At 34.2% G+C, this 22,141-nt stretch overlaps 1 protein-coding gene across 1 annotated transcript in view; it reads left to right on the top strand.

Annotated features, from left to right (window-relative positions):
• Positions 1 to 22,141, top strand: part of ZPBP (zona pellucida binding protein) — a 172,569-nt gene that overhangs the window by 143,340 nt on the left and 7,088 nt on the right. The gene's annotated exons all lie outside the window — the stretch shown is intronic.

Genomic DNA, 22,141 nt, shown 5'->3' with positions numbered 1-22,141 from the left:
AGAGACAGAGTGGGGAGCAGAACAGGCAGAAGGACCGAAGACACAGCTGAGGGTAGCAGTGGTCAAGACAGGAGAGGTCTGCTGCACCATGTGGGTATCTCCCTGGCTGACCAGGAATCGAATCCACGTTGCAGAGGCTGCAGACAGCTTCACAGTGCAGCGCTCAACCTGCTGCACCACTGGGGAGGCCCTGAATTTATTAATTTTTAGTCTCTGGTTCATATGTTTTTGTGTTATAATAACCCTTCTGCATCTCTAAGATCACAAAATATTCTGTGATTTTGGAATAATATTTTTGGGCTTTGTATTTAGATCTATAATTCCTTTTGAATTAATTTTTCTTTTTGGTATTATTTAAGGGCCAGTCATTTATTTATTTATTTGTTTGTTTATTTATTTATTTATTTATTTATTTTTAAAGATTATTTATTTATACAAGCACTGGGTACAGTCAGAAGGGCGGGAGGATGAGAGAATTCACCAGAGACAGAGCAGGTAACAGAACAGGCAGACTGATGAAATACACTGCTTAAGGGAGCAGCGGGCACAGCAGGAGAGGTCTGTGTGCCATGTGGGACCCTCGCTGGCAGCTGGGGATCGAACCTGCACTGCAGAGGCTGTGGGCTACTTCACAGCCCAGTGCTCAACTGCTGCGCCACCAGGGGTGGCTCACAGTCATTTATTTTTAACCATACAGTCTGTCATGGTGATCTAGCATGGTGATTTGCAAACCACCTTTCTTTCTCTATTAATTGTTTTGGGCACTTCTGTCAAAAATTTAACTAACTATATTTGTGTGGGTTTAGTTCTGCTCCATTCATTTATCTACAAGTCTAAAATATATCTTGACTACTGTAACTTAATATATTAACTATTTTATGAGATTTTAAAAATTGCTTTCTTCATTCAGTATTTTGTATTTCTATATACATTTTAGAGTTAGCATGGAAATTTCTGCAAGCAGTTCTACTTAAGTTAATAAATTTCATTGATTTTAGAGGAAAAAAATATGAGTTATTACAAAAAAATATTGTCTTCCATTCACTGAACATGATAAATCTCTGCTTGTGTCAATCCTTTTAAATTTGCCTCAGGATGTTTTGTTGTTTTCATTGTACAGTTGTAGCAAAACCTTTCTTAGATTTATTCATAAGGATTTTTTTTTGCTCTATTGTAAATGGAATTGTTTTAATGATTTATAGTTTGCATATAAAAATGCAGTTGATTTTTAAAAATTAACTTGGATGCTATGACTATGCTTCATAAACTGATTAGATTTCATAATTATATTGTAGACTGTATTATTTACATGATAAGCAATATCATCTGAAAATGAGTTTACTTCTTAATCTGATGTTTATGCCATTATTTCTTTACTGCAATGACTAAATCCTTCTGCACTGTATTGATTAGAAATAGAGACAGCATTCTTGCCCTGTTATCTATATTACAGATTAAAAAAAAACACTCATAAATGTATTAAGTAGAATTTTCTCAGGTGTTTTTTGCCAGATTGAAGAAGTGCCCTACTTTTCTTAATTTGCTAAAGTGCTTATCATATATAATGAATTTTCTTCTGTAGCTTATTTAAATACTCATTTGTATAGTTTTTACCCTTCATTATTTTATTTAGTAATTTGCTTTGAATTATTTTCTAATATGGGACCAAGATTGCATTCCTAAGATAGATGCAGCTTGTCCATGACATTTTATCCTACTTTATTTATTATTTGATTCAATACCTTTTGAATAGGAGTATTCATTTATTATTTTTATAATGTTCAAGTGTTGGGAATGCATTAATGTTGACATTATAAAATGAGTTGGACATTATTCCTGCCTGTTTTGTTTTCCAAAAGAGGTTCTGTAAGATTGATATTATTTCATCCTTCAATATTTGACGGAATTAACCAGGGAAACAGTCTGTTCCCTTAATATGTCTATTTTATTTATTTATTCATTTATTTTCTAACATCATTGTTAGTTTTTGGAAAATATTTTATTTCTCCCCTCAGATGTAGTCCTGGTAGTTCTCCTACAACTGTGATACCTGTGATCTATCCCACCTCTCCCGCCATTCATTTTGCTCTTCCCTATTTTGACCTCTCCTCTCTCCCTCTGTTTCTTTGTGTCTTTTTTTATCCTGATAACTCACAGTCTTCATTACTGAACTGAGTAGTCTTACAACTGGGTAGTGTTTTCTCCCTTTTTCATCTCTTACAAAAGTCATTCTAATTTCTTTCCTTTTCCATATAATATTTTGTATCAGCCTCTTTCTATCACCAACAGCAATAATATATTTCTGGATGTTTCAAATGTATATAACAATGTAGAATTTATGGAGTTTTGAATCTCCCAAGTCCATGAACACATTTATTTATGTTTCTTTCTTTCATCAGTGGTTTGTAATTATCATCTTACAGACATCGTATATTCATTAGATTCATATCTAGTTATTTGTGAAGAGATGTTAGAAGTGGAGTTGATATTTTAATTTTAGATTTTAATTGTTCATTTTAATATTTAGATATATGATTTTTTTAATCATTGGTCTTGCCTCTGATATCTTACTAAATTTATATGTTTTAATAGTTTTTCAGTAGATCCCTAGGGATTTGCTATGAGCTCACAGATTTTAAACTTCTTTTTTTCTAATAACTTATTTATAAACGATGATAAAGCATTTCTCCAAGCACTGCTTTAAATTCCATTAATTTCAATAAGTTATATGTTCATTGTTTATAAATTAAAAATATTATTGGTATTTGAAGTTTTTCTAAATATCGTAATATTCCTGATACTTTATTATATCATTAAAGAAAATTTAAATTAATTTTATTGGTTTCATAGCCTGACATATGGCATGTGTTGGTCAGGATACCATGTGCAATTTAAAAATATGAATATTTTGTAGTTTTTGGATGTAATATTCTGCAAATGTAAGTACATCATGTGGTTGATAGATTAAGGTTTATTTATTTTACTGATTTTATTTATGTCAGTTTTTAACTTATTATATTTTGAAACTTTATTGGGCAGCTGCAGATTTCAGTATTTATGTCTTACTAATGAAATGTTTCTCTTTATAAATTGCCATTTTGTTTGAATATGATTTGTATTAGTCTAGCAGTGCCAAAATTATTCTCTTTATTGTTTATATAATGCCTTTTTCTATCATATGCTTTGAGCATGTGTGTGTGTGTGTGCACGTGTGCATGCATGCTTGCATACATACATATCTACTATTGGTGACTTATATTTGAATCTTGATTCTGGTCTCTCAGTATCTGTCAATTAAAGTGTTTACATCATTTTATTATTTGCATTCCGTTTGTTTCTTTTGTTTTTTGACCCTCTTTTGCTGCCTTTTAAAATATATTTTAAATTAACTTTAATGTTTTTATTATATTTATTGATATAATATCGGTTTGCAACACTATATATGATTCAGGGGTATGGAATCACACCTCTGCAAATGTATGTTGTCACAGCAATCCCACACCCAAACACAATCTTCTCCGTAGTCTACTGGGTGCCCTCCTCCTTTGCTCCTCACCTCCTCCCTCTTCACTGTGTAAGCCTCAGTTCTGCAGCTAGAATTCAAGGATATTTTTTTTTCTCTCTCTCTTTGTTTTTATTCATTATACCCAACATATGAATAAAATCATTCCGTATTTTTCCGTATTTGGCTTTCTCCATCTAGCTTATTTCACTTAATATAATCCCCTCCAGTTCTATCTTTGTTTTTTATATATATTTTTTTATTTTTCACATCATTGTTCATTTTTAAAAAAATATTTGCTTCCCCCCACCCCCTCAGGTGTAGTCCCCATAGAGTTTCCTTCACCAAGGCACCCGTGCACCATCACCTCAGTCCCCTGTGCTCCTCTTTACCTCCCTCTAATCCCTCTCCCTTCTCCTCCCCTGCAGTATGTCTCTGATTTATAATTGTCCATTTTTGCTTTGTTGTGTTTTGTACTGTTATTATTTTTTTTACACTTATTTGGTTCCCCTATAGTCCTGCTCTAAGTGAAACCATTGATATTTTTCTTTTTCCTTCTGGCTTATTTCACTGAGCATAATTCCTTCTAGCTCCATCCACCTTGTTGCGAATGGCATGAATTTATATTTTTTGAATGCTAAATAATATTCCATTGTGTATATATGCCACATCTTCTTGATCCGGTCATCTATTTTTGGGCATTTGGGTGGTTTTGCAAATGTCAAAATCTCACCCTTCTTTATAGCTGAGTTGTATTCCATTGTGTTTATATATTACATTTTCTATATCTAATTATGTCATTGAGCACTTAGATGTGTTTGTGTGTGAGTTACTGCAAATAGTGCTCCTATGAAGTAAGAAAGTGTTTATCCCTTCAAATTAGTGTTTTTGTATTGTGGGAGACGATACCTAGGAGTGGAATTGCTGTATTACACAGTAAATCTATTTTTAATGTTTCCAGAAACCTCTATACTGTATTATAGAGAGGCTGATCTAGTCTACATTCCACCAACAATGTATGAAGTTTGTCTTTTACTGTGATGTAAATGTTCTTATTCTCTACCACAAATCTTTTACATTTTCTTCATTTCTTAAAAAGGAGTTTTAATTTTTTTAAATTTATTTTTGTAAACATCTTTATGTTTTCACAATATAAGATTTCTCCCCTCAGGTGCAGTAAGCATTGTTTCCTCACCACCAGAGTGTCCACTACACTCCATTGTGCTGTGCTTTTCTACCCCATTGTTCTCTACTGTCCCCCTCTCTTTTCCCTAACCCAGTGTTTCAGATCTATAGTATGCTTTCAAAGGCCAGTCTTACAGTTCATCTGATCCTTTGTTAGGTTTATCTAGATCCCACATAAAAGTGAAACTGTCTGATATTTATCTTTCTCCTTCTGACACACTTCACATAGCATAATCCTTTCCAATTCTATCCATGTTGCTGCAAATGGTATGTGTTTATCTTTCTTGAATACTGAGTAGTATTCCATTGTGTATATATACCACATCTTGTTGATCAACTCATCTGTTCTGGGGCATTAAGGTTCTTTCCATGTCTTTGCTAAACAGGGCTGCTATATACACAGTAGTGAAGGTTTCCTTTCAAATTTGTGTTTTTGTGCTCTTTGGATAGATACCTAGGAGTGGAATTTCTGGGTCATATGTTAAATCCATTTTTTGTCTTTTGAGGAATCTCTACACTTCTTTCCCTAAGGTCTGTACCAGTCTATATTGCCAACAACAGTGGAAAATTTTGAAATAATATACACTGTAACACTTTGTAAACCAGTATATTTATTAAACTGAATATAGTTTAATATATTTAATTGCATTTTAGCAGTATTTAATTTCATTTAGACTGTATTTTTTAATGTTTTTGGAAGTCTAGTTGACAGTATACAGACTTAAAGTTTCATGGTTTGCTTAGTTAATATGGTACCATTTCAAATACAGTGTTAAAAACTTATAATACTGAGATTGATTTATCTGCCTACTCTCACTTTTTTATATTATATTTTCATGTATATTGCCTGTATGTAAACTGAAATGTTACTCAAAAAGACTATTTTTGCTTTTAATAGTATTGTGTATTTTAAATAGCTTAATAATGAAAAATAGTGTTTCATGTTGCCATTGCTGATACTCCTTCATTCCTGACTATTCAGGTTTCCTGTTCCTCTTACATTGATTCATCTAAAAAAATGTCCTTTAGCAATGCTTGTGCAGCAGATAGGCTGGTGACAAGTTCTACTTTATATCTGAACATGGCACTTCGTTATCTGTAGACATCTGTTCTTGATTTATTGATATTTTTGCTGAATATAGATTTCTTGGTTGGAAAACTTTTTCAGCCTTCAAAGTGTTGGGCCTCCCTTATGGTCTGGGAGTTAAGTCTTAGTACTACCAATTTGAAGGCCCACCATGACAGCCTGAGTTTGATTCCGGACAGGGAGCTAACCCACGTATGGCATAGCAGACCTCTCCTGTTTCGCCCACTGCTCCCTTAGTAGTGTATTTCAGTACATCTGCCAGTTCTGCTATCCACTCTGTCTCTGGTGAATCCTCTCACTCCACCCCCTCCCCCATCTTCTGGCCTGTACTCCATTTCTATGCAAAAATTAATAAATAAAATCTTTACAAAAGAAAAAGTGTTTTCCACTTTTTTCTGAATTTCATGACTCCTGATCAGGAATACACAGTCATTTGAATTGTTTCTTTCTACTCAATTTTTCATTTATGTCATAACTTTCTATATTTTTATAATTTCTTTTCAATATTTTAACTATAATGTTTCCGGGCATATTTTATTTGAATATATCCTCTGGAGTTCTCTGAGACCCTTGAATCAATACGTTTATGTCTTTCTTTAGTTGTATTATTTTATATATTGTTGGATTTTATGTTGCCCCTCCTTCCTTTTTTTGAAGTGTTCTTTAATGACAGTGATACCCGTAGGTTATACCTATTGATGTTGTTAATACAGATGCCTGAGGCTTTGGTTCTTTTTCTTACATTTTTTTCATTTTTTTCTCTCTTTATTCTTCAGAATGGTTAATTTATCGATCCGTCTTTGATGGTTGTCTCAAAATGCAAACATATCATCTTAACAAATACTGGTTTGTGTTTTAATCAGCAAAACACATCTTCCTGGGTTTTGGATGTTGACTTAATTTGCACTGTACCTACAACTATTCTGCTAAAATCATCTTGAAAAGTTTGATTTTTTTGTTTTAGCAGGAAATTAGAGCCAAATCCAGTTCAGTTCTCAAAGTCATTGCTATGCTTTTTTTGTTTTATTTTGTTTTTCTAAGATTTACTTATTTATTTATACAAGCATTTTGTACAGTCAGAAGCACAGGAGGGTGAGAGAATTCACCAGAGCCAGAGCAGGGAACAGAACAGGCAGACTGATGAAATACACTGCTGAGGGGCGCAGCAGGGGCGACAGGAGAGGTCTGTCACGCCATGTGGGACCCTCGCCGGTGGCTGGGGATCGAACCAGTGCTGCAGAGGCTGTGGAGAGCTTCGCAGCCCAGTGCTCAACCACTGCACCACCAGGGGAGGCCTGCTATGCTGTTTATTTAATTATTTTTTATTTTCTTATAACATTGTTATTTTTTTTTTATTTTATATAATTCTTACATCATTTTTCATCTTTGCACAATATATGCATTTTCATTATGGTTATATTCCCCATACAATTGCAACTCCTCCCCCCTTATTTTGACTCTAGCCCTTCCTCTCTCCGCCTCCCCCTGCATAGTGTGTCTCTGGTTTATAGTTGCTTACTGATTTTGATTTTTACTTTGTATTGATTAGTATTTTTCCTGGTCTCTTATTTAAGTTTTCTAAATCCTGCTATGAGTGAGACCATCCGGTATTTTTCTTTTTCTTTCTGACTGATTTCGCTAAGCATGATCCCTTCTAGCTCCATCCATGTTGCTGCAAACTGCATGTGTTTATCTTTTTTTGATTGCTGAGTAATATTCCATTGTGTATATGTACCACATCTTCTTGATCCAGTCATCTATTTTTGGACATTTGGGTTGTTTCCATAGTTTAGCTATTGTAAATAGTGCTGCTATAAACATAGGCATGCAGGTGCCCTTTGGAATTAATATTTCTGTGTCCTTTGGGTAAATACCTAAGAGTGGAATTGCTGGATCATATGGATGCTCTATATTTAGTAGGTTGTGGAATCTCCACACAGCTCTCCATAGTGGTTGGAGCAGTTTGCACTCCCACTAGCAGTGCAGAAGAGTTCCTTTTTCTCCACAACCTCGCCAACATTTGTTGTTGCTAGTTTTTTTAATATGTGCCATTCTCACTGGTGTAAGATGGTATCTCATGGTAGTTTTGATTTGCATTTCCCTGATGACAAGTGATGTTGAACATTTTTTCATATGTCTGTTGGCCATTTGCATTTCCTCTTCATAGAAGTTTCTATTTAGCTCTTCTGCCCATTTTTTGACAGGATTATTTTCTTTGTTTTTGTTGAGTCTCATCAGTTCTTTGTAGATTTTTGTGATTAGTCCTTTATCATTAGTGTTGTGTGCAAAAATGTTCTGCCAGTTGGTGGGGTTTCTCTTTGTTTTTGTTATTGTCTCTTTTGCTGTGCAGAAGCTCTTTAATTTGATGTAGTCCCAGCTGTTTATCTTTGCCTTCACTATCAATGCTTTGGGTGATGTGTCTGTAAAGATGTCTTTGAGGTGCTTTTCATGAAGTGTTTCGCCTATATTTGCTTCTATGTATTTTATGGTTTCAGGTCTTATGTCTAGTTCTTTAATCCATTTTGAGTTGGTTTTTGTGTATGGTGTTAGGTAGTAGTCAAGCTTCATTCTTTGGCCTGTAGCAAACCAGTTTTCCCAATTTATTGAACAGATTTTCTTTGCTCCAATGCATAGTCTTTGCTCCTTTGTTAAATATTAGTTGACCATAAATCTGTGGGTTTATTTCTGGATTTTCTATTTGATTCCATTGGTCTGTGTGTCTGTTCTTGTTCCAATACCATGCAGTTTTGATGATTATGGCTTTATATTATAGTGTGAAGTTTGGGAGTGTGATGCCTCCATTCCCTTCTTTTTTTTTTCAGGAGAGCTTTGGCTATTTGGGGTTTTTGGTGATTCCATATGGATTTCATCAATAATTGTTCTATTTCTTTGAAGAATGTCATTGAAAAATTTTTGTTTAAATGCAACATATTTTTATTTTTTTTTTTTATTTATACAAGCACTGGGTACAGTCAGAAGCGTGGGAGGGTGAGAGGAATCACCAGGGCCAGAGCAGCGAGCAGAACAGGCAGAAGGATCAAGGTACACTGCTGAGGGGAGCAGTGGGTGGCAGGAGAGGTCTGCGCACCCTGTAGGACCCTCCTCCAGTGGTCAGGGAGCAACCGGGAATCGAACCAGCTGCGGCAGCTTCGCAACCCAGCGCTCAACCGCTGCGCCACCAGGGAGGCCCTCATTGAAATTTTTATTGGCATAGCACTGAATCTGTAAATTGCTTTTGGTAGGATGGCCATTTTGATAATGTTAATTATTCCAATACATGAGCAGGGGATGTCTTCCCATTTCTTTGTGTCTTCTATTTCTTTAACAGTGTTTTATAGTTTTCTTTGTATAGGTCCTTTACCTCTTTTGTTAGATTTATTTGCAAGTAGTTGATATTTTTTGTTTCAATAATAAAAGGGATTTTTTTAAATTTCTTTTTCTTCAGCTTTATTGTTTGTGTATAGGAAGGCTACTGATTTTTGCATGTTGATTTTGTATCCTGCCACTTTACTAAACTGATTGATTATGTGAATTAGTTTTTCTGTGGAATTTTTGGGGTTCTCTATGTATATTATCATATATCTGCAAATAGTGATAGTTTAACTTCTTCTTTTCCTATTTGGATTCCTTGTATGTCTTTCTCTTGTCTTATTTTTCTGGCTAGAGGATTCACCAGAGACAGTGGGGAACAGAACAGGCAGACTGATGAAATACACTGCTGAGGGGAGCAGCGCGAGGCAGGAGAGGTCTGCCATGCCATGTGGGACCCTCGCTGGCCAGCCGGCATCAAACCAACGCTGCAGAGGCTGTGGACAGCTTCACAGCGCTTTGCTCAACCACCTGTGCCACCAGGGGAGGCCCCATTGTTACTTTTTTTACAGTATTTGATTTATCTCCTTAGTTGTAGTCCTCATAGGTCTTCCACCACCTCAGTATATGATCCACAATTATATTTCCTTGTGCTCTTCCCTCCCTTGTTTTGACCCATCTCCCTCTCCTTTATTGCTATATGTCTCAGATATATGGTCAGCTTGTAAGTTGAAAACAGCATAGTACTTGGAAAAAAGACAAACAAACAAAAAACAGACATACAGACCAGTGGACTCTAATTGAAAGTGCAGAAATAAAGCTAAACATATATGGTCAGTTTATGACAAAGGAGCAAAGAATATACACTAGAACAAGGAAGGTCTCTTCAACAAATGATACTGGAAGTACTGGACTGCCACATGCAAAAGTACAAAACTAGACTACTGTCTCAGACCATACTCAAAAATCAATGGAAATGGATAAAAGACTTGGATGTGAGACCTGAAACAATAAAAGACTCCCCATGTCTGTGAATTTACTTGGCTCTATCTAGCTAGAGTATGTGTATGAGTTACTATTGGTTTACATCATTGTTTGTATTATGGGAGTATAGGACCCTTTTCTTAGGAGTCATTTCCATAATGCACCACCATATAGACTTGTACTCATTCACCTCCCCTCTTTCCTGTTCTGGCCCCTTCCCTTGTCCCTCCCAGTCCCACTCTGGTTGTCTCCAGTCCACAGTCAGCTTTCAGGGACTAGTTTTGTGTTGTTGTTGTTGTTGTTGTTGTTTAGTTTGACTTTCTCTTTTTCTTTTGTTTTTCTATATTCTACATTTAAGTAACACTATTTGATATTTATCTTTCCCCTTCTTACTAATTTCAACTAGCATAATCCCCTCTAGCTCCACTGGGTAGAAAAATTTCCATTTTGAGTGTTTTTATGATGATAAAGTTTTAGATTTTTAATTTTTTTTTCTGCACCAATTGAGTGATCAAGTGTTTTTTTTTTCCCCTTCATTTGTGTGATGAATCACTTTGTTTTTTTTTTTTTTTTTCTTTTTATAACCATGTTTTGTTCCAGGGACAAAGCCTATTTGATCATGGTTAACAATAGTTCAGTATAGTACTGGGAGTGGTTTGTTAATATGTCTTTGAAGATTTTTGTTCTGTATTTAAAAGGGATGTTAGTATTTAGTTTCCTTGCCTTGTCTTGTCTTGAGCTTACTTTGTTGTCAGTGTAATGCTGTCCTCATATATTGATTAAAATTTCTTTTCTGTATTTTGAAAGAGCTTAGTAAGGATTGGTTTAATTTTTCATTAATTTTTGGTAATATTCACAATTGCAAAAAATCCCTAGGATATTTCTCATTGGAGATTTTCAATTACTGATACAATAGCGTCATTTAGTATCTGTTTTGTTATTACTGTCTTCAAATTTACTATTTCTACATCATTTTCATGTATTTTCCAAGTGTTTTCCATTTCTTTTACTTTACCTAATATGTTGGCATATAATCAATTGTTTTGGTATTCACTTACAGTCATTTTTATTTCTCTGGCTTTAGTAGATATGACCCATCTTTCTAATTCTAATATTTGAGTCCTCTATTTTTTAATTAATTTATTTTCTTATTTTGCTGTTAATTTTTGGACAGTATTTGATTTCTCTCCTTAAGTATACTCCCCATAATTCTCCCAACACCATATACCCATGATCCATCTCCCCTGTTCCTTATGCCCTTCCATCCCCTTTTGATCCTTCTCTCTACCCCTACCCTGCTGTAGCCTCAGATTTACAGTCAGCTCTGAGTTTTGTCTTTACCTAACCCTTTGTTCAGTTTCTCTTTATTCTACATATAAGTGAAACTATTCAGTATTTTCTTTTCCTTTTATTTTGCCCAGCATAATCCCTTCCAACTCCATCCATGTTGCCTCAAATGGCACAAGTTTATCATTTTTGGATCACTGAGTAGTATCCCATTTAGCACATCTTCTTGATCCAGTTGTCTGTTTGGGGGCATTGTTTCTGTATTTTAGTTATTGTAAATAGTGCTGCAATATAGAAGTGCAGGTTTCCTTTCAGGCTAGTGTTTTTGTGTTCATAGGTAGATTCCTAGAAGCAGAATAGCTGGGACATATGGTAGATCCATTTTTAGCGTTCTGAGGAATCTCCACACAGTTTTCCATGGTGGCTGGACCAGTTTACATTCCCACCAGCAGTGTAAGAGGGCTCCTTTTTTCACCACATCCTCACCAGCATTTGCTGTTTCTAATATTTTTAATATGGGCCATTCTCACAGGTGTGTGATGGTATCTCATCATGATTTTCACTTGAATTAGTAATGTTGAGCATTTTTTTATGTACCTGTTGGTCATTCACATTTCTTTCTTGGAAGAGTATTTTTAGCTCTTCTGCACACTTTCTGATTAGGTTGTTTTGTTTCTGTTGAGTTGTGAAAGCTCTTAGAAGATCTTTGATATCAGTCCCTTATCCACCATATAGTGTGCAAATATTTTCTCCCATTCAGTAGAGTGTCTCTTTGTTTTGGTTGTCTCTTTTGCTGTATGAAGCTTTTTATTTTTATGTAACCCAGGCTGTTTATATTTTCCTTTGTTTTCCTTGCTTCTGAGAATAAGTCCTCAAAGGTGTTCCTGAGGTTTATTTCATGGAGTGTTTTGGCATGTTTTCTTCTATATATTTTATGGTTTCAGTACTTGCCTTCAGGTCTTTCATCCATTGTGAGTTGATTTTTGTATGGTATAAGATAGTAACCTAGTTTCATTCTGTACTGCATGTGGCAGTACAGTTTTTCCCAGCACCATTTATTCAAGAGCCTTTCCTTGTTCCAGTCTATAGTCTTTGCTCTTTTAGCATAGATTTTTGACTACATATGTGTGGTTATATATCTGGGCTTTGGATTTGAGTCTGTTGGTTGGTATATGTGTTTTTGTTCCAGTATAATTTGTTTTTTATTAGTAGGAATTTGTAATATTGTATGAAATCTAGGAGTGTAATAACTGTTCTTCTCTCTTTTAGTCAAAAGAGCTTTAGAAGTTCAGATTATTTTTTGTTTGTTTGTTTTTGTGATTCCATGGAATTTCAGCCCATTTGTTTGAAAAATGTCATGGCAATTTTTATTAGAATTACATTGAATCTGTAAATTAGGATTAACATTTTGATAATGTAAATTCTTCCTATCCATAAGCTAGGAATGTGTTTCCATTTCCTTGGATTGCCTTCTATTTCTTTTAACAGTGTTTTGCAATTTTCCTTGTATAGATCTATTACCTACTTTATTGGGTTTATTACCAGGTACTTAATATTTTTTGGTATATTTGTAAATGGGATGGTTTTCTTAATTTTTTCCTCTCCAGGCTGTTTGCATATAGAAAGGCTGCTGATTTTTGTGTAGTGATTTTTTAAAATGGTATTTTACTGAACTAGTTTTTTGTTAAATTAGTTTTTCCATGTAAGTTTTAGGGTTTTCCATATATATTATCATGTCATCTGCAAATAATGATAGTTTTTTCTTCTTCTTTACCAATTTGGAGTCCTTGTATGTCTTTCTGTTATCTAATTGCTCTAGTTAGGACTCCAAAATTATACTGAAATGCAGTAATGAGAGAGAACATCCTCTTGTTCCAGATGTTAGGAAAGGCTTTCAGTTTTTCATCATTGAGAATGACATTTACTGTGGGTTTGTCATATATGTCTTATGTTAAGATATGTTCCTTTACCCCAAGTTTTTGAGATCCTTCATCATAAATTTATGTTGAACTTTATCAAATGTTTTCTCATCATCTATTGGTATGATCATTAGGTTTTTATTTTTCCTTTTGCTGATGTGATAATTATGTTTATTGATTTTTGAATGTTGAACCATCCTTGTGTCCCTGGAATAATTCCCACTTGGTCATGGTATAAAATCCTGTTGATGCATTGTTGGATTTGGTTTGCTAAGATTTTATTAAGGATATTTGCATGTGTGTTTATTAGTGAGATTGGTATTAGTTTTCTTTTATTCTCTTCTCTTTATTTGGTTTTGGTATTAGTGTAATGTTGGCTTATAAAATTATTTGTAGTATTTCTTCTTTCTCAATTTTTTGTAGGATAGGCACTGATTCATCTTTGAATGTTTGGTAGAGGTAGGACTTTTTTGTGAAACCATCTGGTCCTGGGCTTTTCTTTTTGGGGGAGGATTTTGATTACTGTTTCAATTTCCTTGCTTGTAATTGGATTGTTTAAATTTTCTATTTCTTCTTTATTCAGCTTTGGGTGATTATATAGTTCAAAGAATTTGTTCTTTTCATCTAGATTGTCGAACTAGTTTGCATATATATATTCATAGTAGTCTCTAATTAGCCTCTGGATTTCTGCTGTGTCTTTTGTAATTTCATTTATTAGCCTAGTGAATTTTTGTTTTGAAGATTTATTTTATTTATACAAGAACCTGGGGTACAGGCCAGATGCATGGAAGGGTGAGCGGATTCACTAGAGACAGAGCAGGGAACAGAACAGGCAGACTGACGAAACACACTGCTGAGGGGAGCAGCGGGCAAGACAATAGAGGTCTTCCGTGCCATGAGGGATTCTTGACGGCCCGTGGGGATAGAACCCATGCTGTAGAGGCTATGAACAGCTTCACAGTGTGGAGCTCAACCTCCTGCACCATCAGGGAGGCCCAAGCCTAATGAATTTTTTCCCTTTTTTTCTGTATGAGCCTGGCCAGAGGTTTGTCGATTTTTTTTTTAAATGATTTATTTATTTATTTATTTATACAAGAACCAGGGTACAGGCCAGTTCCGTGGGAGGGTGAGAGGATTCACCAGAGACAGAGCAGGGAACAGAACAGGCAGACTGATGAAATATACTGCTGAGGGGAGCAGTGGGCAAGACAGGAGAGGTCTGTGACGCCATGTGGGAGCCTCGCTGGCTGGCTGGCCGGGATCGAACCAGCGCTGCAGAGCCTGCAGACAGTGCTGTGCTCAACCACCTGGGCCACCAGGGAGGCCCATGTTTTTTAAAAAAAAAAAAAAACAAAAAAAAACAAACTTTTGATTATTTTGTTGCTTATACTTCTGCTTTATTACTATTATTAGTATTATTATTATTTTACATTTTAAAAGGACAGGTTTATTTGGAAAAGGTGAAAGAAAAAAAGATGTAACTGTATAGGCAGAGGCATGTAGATAGCTACCTGTTTTCTGCTTTGTTTTTTTAAAGATTTATTTATTTATTTGTTTGTTTGTTTGTTTGTTTATTTATACAAGAACAGGGGTACAGGCCAGATGCTCAGGAGGGTGAGAGGATTCGCCAGAGACAGGGCGGGGAACAGAACAGGCAGACTGATGAAATACACCACTGAGGGGAGCACAGGAGAGGTCTGCCTCGCCATGGGGCACCCTCCCTGGCTGGCCGTGATAAAACCCATGCTGCAGAGGATGGGGACAGCTTCACAGCACCGTGCTCATCCACCTGTGCCACCAGGGAGGCCCTCTGCTTTAATTTTTGTTATTTCTTCTACTGGTTTTTGAGTTTTTGTTGTTTTATTCTAGTTCCTTGAGATAGGAAAATGGGTTGTTTCTTTGGGTTCTATCTTGTTTCTTGATATGGGCCTGTGTTGCTATATACTTTCTATTAACACCATTATTTTTTGTTGTTGTTGTTCCATAAGTTCTGGAAGGTTGTGTCCTCATTGTCATTCATTATTTTTCTTTGTCTGGACTCTTAAAGTTTTACTAAAGTGTCTTGCTATAGTTTTTCTTTCATTATGATAGTTTGGCATCCTTCTAGCTTCCTGTATCTCTATTTTCATTTCATTCTTCATGTTCCAGAAGTTTTCTACAGTGTATCTTAAATAGTTTTTCAGCTCCCTTGTCCTTCTGCTCCTTCTGGAAATCCTGTGATTCTTAATGTATCTTTTCTTCATAAGTCAGATAATTCTTGAAGTGTTTCTTCATTCTTTTTCCCTTCTAGCTCTTTTTCTTTTTTGGTTCTTTTCATAACTATATCTTTGAGAATACAGATTTGTTCTTTCACATTGTCTATTCTATTTTCATGTTTTTTCCAGAATGTCTTACCTTCTCCATTGATCTTTTTCACCCTGCAGTCATTATTTTCTTATTTAAAGTTTCAGTCTTGGTCTTCAATTTGTCAATTATGTTTCTCATAGCATTCTTTTTTTTTTTTTTTTTCCTGAGTCGTCTTGTATATCTCATTTCTTTTTCTGAGTTTTGTGTGTTTTGTTCTAGTTCCTTGACTTTCATAATTATGGCAATTTTAAAGTGTTTATCTGACAGAGTACGAAATCTTCTGTTTCAGTGTTGTGGTCTAGAGTTTGATTTTCTCTCTGTGGTGTATTGTTCCCTTGAAGGCTTGCTTTGCCATTTGTATTCTTCTTTCTCCCAGTCATTTGCATGGGGTTTGCTATGCTGCCATTGGGAATTTTGTTTTGAGTGTTAACTTGAAGGTGGGTACAGTTTCTGGGGTCCTGTAGGATCTGTGGTGATGCTAGCACTTCATCAAAGATTTTCTGAGCTTTGTTCTGGCAGTAGGGAGGACAGGAGTGATTCTGAGTCAAGAAGCTCTGTTGCTGGGACTTTACCTCACCCTGGAGTGGTGGCTCAGGGCCTATGATGGTGACAAAGGAGGGCAGAGGGTTGCTGAAGATTCCTAAGGTAGAATTCGGCCCTATGCAGCTGAGTGGGATTCACTTCCTGGTGAGGCTGGGGCCTATAATGGATAGCTAGGTCTTGCAAGGTTGTGACTTGACCTCTGTTTGCTCTCAAGTTGTTGGCAGCCAGACCTGGAGTCAGGGGTCACCACCAAGTGGTTTTTGAGGGACTCTGATGTAGAGAAAAGCCCTGTGAGGCCCAGGATGTGGTCCTGGAAAGCTAGGAAACACTTGGAGGCTGAGTCTGAGTCTTCTGTTTTTCGTTTTTTTTTTTAAGTCGAGCAAAATGTCAATTTTATTGGTCTTTACAAAAATCAAGTTTTATTGTCCTAGATATTCTGTATCATCAATATCCACTTTAATCTTTTTTTTTTTATTTTCTTCATTCTGCTGTTTCTAGATTCATTTTTTTCTTTTCTTATTCCTTAAATTATAAAGTTATGCTATGATTTGAACTTTTTCCTTTTTTAAACATAGGCATTTACTACTAAAAACATCCCCATTTTTACTTAATCTTTTATGTTTGATTTTTTTTTTTAATTCATTTCTGTGTGTTTTCCAGTTTCCCTACTGGTCATTTAAGAGTATGTTACTTAATTTCCACTTATTAACAATTTTGTGCTTTACCTTATATTACTGATTCCTAGTTTTATTCATTGTCATTATGGATGATTTGTAGAGTATCAGTCTTTTAATATTTATTTAGATTTGTCTTATGGCTTCAAATATTGTCTAGCTTAAGAAATATCTTCTATTATTGAGAAAATATGTATCCTGTCACTCTGGACAGAGTGTTCTATATGTGTTTATTGGACTCACCTGTTTTCAAATCTGCTATTTCTTTGCCTTTTATCTGGGAATTATGCCCTTTAGTAGAAGTGTGGTAATTTAATTTCCAATTATATTTCTGTAGAACTCTCTATTTCTCCCTTAATTCTGTCACTGCTTTATTTTCTGATCCTATAATTTGCTGTGGGTTTTTTTTATAGTTGTTACATCTTTTCATGAAACTACCCTTTATCAATAGGTGATTTCCTCCATTTTTCTTGTAATAGATTTTGACAATATTAATATCAATATTAATATTAATGTAGCTATCCCAGCTCCCTTTTGGTTACTATTTCCATGGAATTTGTTTGGCATCCTTCTAATTTTAATCTAAGATTTTTAATCTAAACTGAGTCTCTTCCAGAATGCATATTGTTATATAATTTTTATTTACTCATTCTGCCTATATTTGTCTTACAGAATTTAATCCACTTACATTGAAATTAATTGCTGATAAGAACTTATATCTGCTATACCTTATCTCCTATATATCTTACACCTTTTTATTTCTATTTCTCTCATCTATTACTGCCATCCTTTGGTATGTGTATATATGTGTACCAACTTGATTTAGCTCTTATTTCTTTCTATATAATTATTTTTGATATATTTTTAGTAGTTTCACCAATGCTTTTTTCTTGTTTCAGTGTTTTTGTTTTTTGCTTGATTGCTGTTAACTTTTGTTTGTTCCCCAGCATTCTTTCAACTTGGAATTTCAAAATTAATTTCAAGTCAGCTTTAGTAACATTTAAACACTCCTTCCATACAATACAGTCTTACTTCTTTATGTTGTCATTGTTCCAAATTGGATTTTTATATGGTGTGCCCATCTACATATATCCATATATATATATATATATAAAATTTTATGATTGCATAAATGTATGGATAAAAAAATCATAAGCCAAAATAACAATATCAATAGATATTGTATTTACTTCTGTAGTAAAACATTGTTCCAGGGCCTCCCCGGTGGCGCAGTGGTTGAGCGCTGGGTTGCGAAGCTGCCTGCAGCCTCTGCGGCGCCAGTTCGATCCCCGGCTGCTCCCCCCGGCCACCGGAGGAGGGTCCCACATGGCGCACAGACCTCTCCTGCCACCCGCTGCTCCCCTCAGCAGTGTACTTCGGTCCTTCTGCCTGCTCTGCTCCCCGCTCTGGCTCTGGTGAATTCTCTCACCCTCCCGCGCTTCTGACTGTACCCAGTGCATGTATAAACAAACAAACAAATAAATAAATAAAAACATGCCTCTATTAAAAAAAAAAACTTTCCAAAAAAAAAAAAACCAAAAAACTTTGTTCCAGAGTTTCTTTATATTACTCGAGTTTTTTTCTAATGTCCTTTATTCAACCTGAGATACTCCTTTTACATAGGGCAATTTTATTAGGAATAAATTCCGTCACCTTTTGTTGATCTGGGGACATGTTAATAGCTCCTTAATTTTGAGGACCTTTTTGACTGCTACAGCTCTTGATGATTGATTATTTTGTTGTTTATTCTTTAGGGATTATAAAATATCCTATTGATTTCTGGCTCTCATGGTTACTGAAGAGCCATGAAGCTGTTAATTTTACTCAGGCTCTGTGAGAGAATGCCCCAAACTATTATGCTATGTTAAGTTGCTTTTCTCTTGTTTCATTGTTTTGGCTTTTTTTCCCTTGGTTTTTGTTTGATTGCTGTTAACCTTTGTTTGCTCCCCAGAGTTCTTTCAGCTTCGAATTTCAAAGTTAATTTCAAGAGTTTTAGCCTGATATTTTTAGGTTTCTTTGTTAGGGACAGCCTTTTGGAGCTACCAACATTTTCACTGAAATTACTTTCTTTATTGTTTTAAACTGTCATTTCTATTTGTTCTAGGCAATAGACAATTTATATAACTATGTATTCATATTTACTGGAAAACTGTACTTTTGTCTTATTATGCTATATTACACATATATTATGCTATATTACACATAGTTTTTTAATTCCAGTATTTTAATACTTAGTTTGTAGTTTTTTTATTTTTGCCTTTACAGTTTCCTTTTTCTATAACAGATATTCCAATCTGTTTACTTATTTGTTCTTTTATGTCCTGAATACATTTATATGAGCTGTTTTGAAGTATGTTTCTGCTAGTTGTGGCATCTGTATCATTTTAGATTCATATTTTTGTTGACTATTTTTTTCCCTTGAGTATGAGTCACATATTTTTATATCTTTGACAATGTAATAATAATACATACATACATATACCAACATTTATGGAGAGTACTATGTGGTATATATTCTGGACAATTTTTTTTCCTTTAAAATATGTTAGTTTATATTCTAATACATTAAATTCAAAAATTCAAATTGCTCTGCTAATGTAGGCAGTATTTCCCCAATATGTTCAGCCTTCCAACTCTTGCTTTTTTCTGAACTTCCTGTAATATCACTGACAAACATGTAGATCACATATCAGTCCAATGATTTGGGTGGAGTTTACATGAAAATTTTTGAGCCCCCTCTTCATTTTTGCCTGTTCACTTTCCATATATTTCTGTTGCACCAGGAGACTGCCCTCTTAGTTTTGTAATCTATAAAACTGTGAATTTCTGTTTAAGTTGTAGCTACCACTAGGATCCTTGAATTGCTAACTGCTCACTGCAGAAATATAGAACAAGAATTTTATCTAATACAATTCTGCTCTTCCAAGGGCTACCACATATTCAGTATGTGCCTTCGATTATCACCTCTTCAATATAAAATAGTGTGTGTTTCTCTTTTCCAGATTTTATATTATTGTCTATAGATGGATTAATTTCATAGAGGCTAGAACTAGAATTCTTAATGCTTTTTTTTTTAACATGTGAACATTGTCTTTGGCACAGCATTTTTATTTTGCTGCTTAAAGTAGTGTTTGTTTTCTCTGTTTCTTCTTAGGACAGTCTTACTATCTCACAATGATGAAAAAAATAAAATTCATTTCATTTATCTCAGAATTCTGTTTCTTTACCATCATTTCTATCAAATAAGCATACATACTCTATACTTATACTATATACTTATAACTGTAATGTGTAGTGTGCGTGTATATACAGATGTATATATTTGTATGCATGTATATATGTACATATGCCTGTGTACACACACATGTGCACACATGTGTTCCTTAAAATTGCTTCAATTTTGTTTTACCAATTTGTGATAATTACTAAGACTTTATTAAATGCCTTGATGTCTACAGAAAATGAACTGTCTTGTTTATTGTTTTAAAAACTATCAGTTTTATAGTAGTTTGCCCATTTAAATAAAATATGGTTGGTATTTATTTGTGAATAGGTGGCATGTATGGATTAATTTGGTTACAACTGACATTTTTACATTAATGGTATAAAGTTAGGTTTTTAAGAGCCCAATCTCAGAAATTGTTTAATGATAGTTTTTTTAAAACTTCATTCACATTGTTGTAGGTAATATTTGTGAGATCTATTCATATTTTTGTGGTTATTACACTAGTTTTCTAAATTTCCTATATTATAGCATTCTATTTTAGGAACATATCAAACAGCATGTTTGTATTTTATTGGTTGAAATTGCTTTGTGCTCATTAACATATTTTGCTATAGCAAACAATGCTATTATGAATATTTTGTTTGTACATTCTAGTGTCCTAATTTTTTACCTTATTTTGGATCATAAAATATGCAGTTCATTAAAATATGTCAGTTTGTTTTCCAAATCTTTTGTATATATTCACATTTTACAACTGCTCTACAGCTATGTTAGGTCTTGGCATAATCAAAAATTAAACATTTATAATCTGGTTAGTACTAATATGTCCCTTTTTATTTTGAAAAAAAACATAATATGAATATTTTCATCATATTTACATGCCAAATTTTGTGGCACTAAGTACATTCACATCGTTGTGAAACCATCAGCACCCACCGCTAGAACTTTATTCATCTTCCCAAACTGAGATTTTTATTACTGTAACTTTGTAGTATTTAAATCTGGAAGTATGAGATTACCAGCTTTGTTCTTTTTCAGAATTGCTTTAGCTCTTCTTAGTCCATTGAGATTTCAAATTAATTTCAGGATGAGTTTTTCTGTTTTTGCAAAAATTGTCCCTGGAATTGTGGTAAGGATTGCATAAAATCAATAGTTAGTGATAAAGTTCACATTTTAACAATATTAAGTGTTCCATACATATATTTAGGCATTTTTCCATTTATTAGTTTCTTATCTTGCTTTAATAATTTTTAGTAGTTTTCAGTGTATGAGTATTTCACCTCATGAGTTAAGTTTATTCCTAATTATTATATTTTATGCTATTATAATTGGTATTGTTTTCTTAATTTCCTCTGAGTTCATCATTACTAGTGTATAAAAACAGAACTGGTTTTTTTACATGTTAATTTTATATCCTGTAACTTTGTTGAATTTGTTTATTAGATCAGTAGGTCTTTTTGTGTCAGATCATTAATGTTTTCTGCCTGGATGATCAAAGCATCATCTGTGAACAAAGATAACTTTACTTCTCCTTTCCAATTTGAATTCACTTTATTTTCTTGCCAAATTTTCCTGCGTAAAACTTCCGATTATGAGTTAAATAGAAATACAGATAGTAGTCATTCTTTCCTGGTTCCTAATCTTAGAGGAAATGTTCAATCTTTTACATTGTATATATGATACTGTCTGTGGATTTTCATGAAGATCACTTACCAGGTTGAGGATATTCTACTCTTCATAGTTTATTAGTATTTTACCATTAAGTATATATTATATTCTACTAAACGTGATTCTAAGTAATATAGGAAGGAATTTTTGAAACCACAACACAATTTTGGCTTTCAAAGAATGAATAATCTAATTGGATATAAATCTGATACATAGGAAAATATATTTTACCTACCAAATATTAAATGTTCTAATTAGATGTTTGACACAGATTTAAGTTCACAAGAATGAAAACACAAAATTGAGTTCTCTATCACTCTGAGTAGTATGTTTCAGATATTGTGTTAAGCCATTAATCTCTGCTTACCCACAAATAATACATTCCAGTGATTCACTTGTAATAATACTGAA

The sequence above is a fragment of the Talpa occidentalis genome, unplaced genomic scaffold (assembly GCF_014898055.3).
Source record: "Talpa occidentalis isolate TD23 unplaced genomic scaffold, MPIMG_talOcc4v2.1 talOcc4.10, whole genome shotgun sequence".
Taxonomy (NCBI): Eukaryota; Metazoa; Chordata; class Mammalia; order Eulipotyphla; family Talpidae; genus Talpa; species Talpa occidentalis.
This window is presented reverse-complemented; position numbering and strand designations above follow the sequence as displayed.